Source organism: Gossypium arboreum, chromosome 7 (assembly GCF_025698485.1).
Source record: "Gossypium arboreum isolate Shixiya-1 chromosome 7, ASM2569848v2, whole genome shotgun sequence".
Classification (NCBI taxonomy): domain Eukaryota; kingdom Viridiplantae; phylum Streptophyta; class Magnoliopsida; order Malvales; family Malvaceae; genus Gossypium; species Gossypium arboreum.
Window position 1 is genome coordinate 71,656,822 of NC_069076.1, and position 3,918 is coordinate 71,660,739.

The 3,918-nt window shown below is 40.3% G+C and overlaps 1 non-coding gene across 1 annotated transcript; it reads left to right on the forward strand.

Moving 5' to 3' along the window:
• Positions 1–2,871: 2,871 nt before the first annotated feature.
• Positions 2,872–2,978, forward strand: LOC128295964 (small nucleolar RNA R71). Its single transcript, XR_008286512.1, has one exon. It is a non-coding gene; the product is annotated as a small nucleolar RNA R71 (small nucleolar RNA).
• The last annotated feature ends 940 nt before the right edge of the window (positions 2,979–3,918 follow it).

Genomic DNA, 3,918 nt, shown 5'->3' on the forward strand with positions numbered 1-3,918 from the left:
AATAATAGAACTAATAGGATAATGGGTAAAAAGGGAAAAAGAAGAAGAACCGACGGTGGTAGAGAGTTTCGGAGGGAGGTGCAACCAGTGGTCAAATGGTGCAAGGGGCCGGGCGACAGAATGGTGCATAAAGAGGAAAGTGGGAAGGGGGTTCAGCTAAGGGAAGGGGAGTTGTGGGTGAAGAGGAAAGGGGATGAAAGAATGTGAGGAAGTCGCAGATGGGGGTGAGGTTTGGTTGGTTGGAGGGGCTGTGTGGATGAGGAGGAAAGAGGACGGTGAGGGTGAGGGTGGTGGTTAAATGTGGCCGAAGTGATGGGGTTTTAGGCTGCGGCAGTGTAAGGAAGAAGAGAAGAGAAAAATACAAAATATGAAAAAGATGAAACAGGGATTAGGGTTAAATGGGGGCACGGTCGTGTGAAGCCCGTGTTGGGCCACACGGCCGGGTCACACACCAGTATGGCTCGAGTATTGCCCATGTCCGTGTGCTACGTTGTTTGCTTCTCCCACGCCCGTGTGGTATCCCACACGCCCGTGTGTACGAACACATGACCGTGTGCCTTACCCGTGTAACTCTCTGACTTGTTTAGAATTTGTAAATTTAGCTCCAGTTTTCACACGGCCTAGGTCACGCCCGTGTGTTTAGGCCGTGTGCTCCACACAGCCATGGCGCATTCCCTTGTGGATTTATCGCAGGCCATGTGCATGTCAATTTTTGGGAAATTTCAGCCCTGTTTCCACACGGCCAAGGACACGCCCGTGTGTCCAGGCTATGTGGGTCACTGTACCTGTATAAGAAAAACACGAAAAATAGATAAAATAAAGGGTTAGTGGTGTTAGTGCTCGGGTTACCTCCTGAGAAGTGCTTATTTATAGTCTAAGCTCGACTCACTTCATATTTGCACGGTCATGATGGTTCGAGGAGTTGAAACTCCTTATTCTTGCTATCAATTTTATCAAAATAAAGTTTTAAACGAGTACTATTTACCTTAAAAGTGTTGAATTTGGATTGAGTTACCTCGACTGTACCGTATGGGATAACGTTGAGTACCGAAAAAGGAGTTGCTCCATTGGGTTCAGAAATGGCAACACGAGGGTCTGCTTCAACTAACAGTACTTTGTCTCCAACCTTCAGTTGATTCGATTCACCTTTAAGTTCATCATGACACTGCTTTGGTCCATTGTGTATCCTCTATTTCTCTTTAATTGTTGTTCGTCATTCATCCAGTTCCTCGATTTGTAATCTTCGTTCTTCAAGAGTTGATAGTGGCTCCATCACTTTATCCCTAGGGATTTCCTGCACAAAATTCTGAGCCAAAATGTTGGTCTCATGGAAAAAACTCATGATATCATCTCGATCACTAGATAGTCTAACAGAGTCACGAGCTTGAAGTTTAATCGTATCATCACCTATACGAAGCGTTAATTCTCCTGTATCAACATCAATAATAGTTCTAGCAGTTGCTAAAAAGGGTCTACCCATAATTAAATGTACGTCACTATCCTCATCCATGTCTAAGACAACAAAATCGACTGGGAATATAAATTTGTCAATTTTAACAAGCACATATTCAACTGTACCCCTAGGAATTCTAATGGTTTTATCAGCCAATTGAATGCTCATCCTAGTTTGTTTGGGTTTCCCTAGTCCTAATTGTTTAAACATTTTATAAGGCATAACATTAATACTTGCCCCTAAATCAGCTAAAGTATAGTTAACATTCAAACTACCAATTAAACAAGGAATTGTAAAACTCCCTGGATCTTTCAGTTTGTTGGGTAGCTTGTTTTGTAAAATAGCTGAGCTGACTGCATTTAACTCCACATGTGATGACTCATCAAACTTTCGTTTGTTTGATGAAAGCTCTTTTAAAAATTTAACCGAGTTGGGCATCTACGAAAGATCTTTAATAAACGGTAAGTTAATATGTAATTTTTTTAATAATTTAAGGAATTTACCGAATTGTTTGTCTGTGTGGTCTTCCCTTGTTGCCTTAGGGTATGGCACACGAGGTTTATACTTTTTATTTATCAGCTTCTGTGTACCATGATTCATCTTATCCTTACCATTACTTACCATAGCTTCGTGCCTCATTTCAAATTCAGATTCAACTAACCCTTCTTCGTCGCGCACAGTGATCGCATGGAGTTGCTCCCTTGGGCTAGTTTCTGTGTTACTGGGCATGCTACCATGTGGTCGTTCAGAATTCAACTTAGCAAGCTATCCTATTTGGGTTTTGAGCCCTTGAATTGACGCTTTCTGATTCTTAAGTGCTGTTTCAGTATTCTAAAAATGAGTTCTAACACCGAGATGAATTTTGTGAGCATCTCTTCAAGGTTCGGTTTCTTCTCTTGTTGGTAAGGTGATTGTTGAAAACCTGGAGGATGTTGTGGTTTTTGATTTCCTTGACCACCCCACGAGAAATTGGGATGATTCCTCCAGCCTGCATTATAAGTGTTACTATACGGATTATTTTGAGGTCTAGAATTACTACCCATATAGCAGACTTGTTCCTTCTCGGTGCTAGGGTTGAAGGATGGATAATCTATGTTGTGCACTCCTCCTCCTTTTGAATCACACTTCATCACTGGATGTACCTGAGTAGAACCGTACAAACCATCAATCTTTTTATTTAAAAGTTCTACCTGGTTAGATAGCATAGTGATCGCGTCGAGGCTGAAAACACTAACTGCATTTGTTGGCTTCGTTCTCATGACTTGTCACTGATAGTTATTTAGCGACATCTCTTTAATAAAGTAGTAAGCCTCTTTAGGTGTTTTTTTGTTTAAATTTCCACCAGTGGCTGCATCAATCAGTTGCCTTGTTGAGGGTTCACACCGTTGTAAAACGTCTGAACCTGCAGCCATAGAGGTAACCCATGGTGAGGGCACCTTCTCAATAAGTCCTTGTATCTCTCCCATGCATCATAAAGAGTTTCTAGATCCATCTGCACAAAATAAGAGATATCATTCCTCAATTTAGCCATTTTAGTCGGCAAAAAATATTTAAGCAAAGATTTTTCGGTCATTTGTTCCCAAGTTGTGATTGACCCTCGCGGTAATGAGTTCAACCACTGTTTAGCCTTATTCCTCAATGAAAAGGGAAATAAACGAAGGCGAATGGAATCGTCAGAAACACCATTAATCTTAAAGGTGTCACAGAATTCCAGAAAATTTGCTAAGTGAGTGTTCGGATCCTCGTCCTGCAAACCATCAAACCGAACAAACTGTCGTATCATTTGAATCATGTTAGGTTTCAGTTGAAAATTATTTGCAGCAACAGCAGGTCTAACTATACTCGATTTAGTTCCGGTTAAAGTAGGTTTAGCATAATCATACATAGTACGAGGAGTGGGATTCTGATCTACTGGATTTGTAGCAACCACAAGAGGTAGCGGATTATTTTGATTTTCAGCCATCTCCTCAGTATTAGTGTGAACATCGCCCTCTCGCTCTTCCTCTATGTATTATAGGCTTCGTCTTATTTCCTTTCGGTTTCTGCGAGATGTGCTCTCGATCTCACTATCAAAAAGCAAAGGTCCTGACAGGTTTCTTCTAGTCATAAACTATAAAAACTTGCCAGAAGTAAATAAAAGAAAATTTAGTAATTAAAAAAACAAAATTAAATTGCAATAAAAATAAAAAATGGCTAAAGTAATAAAAATTAAGCGTTCCAAATATCTTAGTCCCCGGCAACGGCACCAAAAAACTTGATGGTTGTGAAACTAACTAAAAATTCAACTTAAGGCAAGCGCACCTATCGAACAGTAGTATAGTTATGGTGAGACCGGAAATATCGTATCCACGAGGGCTAAAAGTACAAGTAATTACTATCTTTTTATTATCTCACCTAACAATTAAGAGAGTGTTTTATCTAAGACTAATTATCTAATTAACTAAGATTACGACAGAGATTAAAGT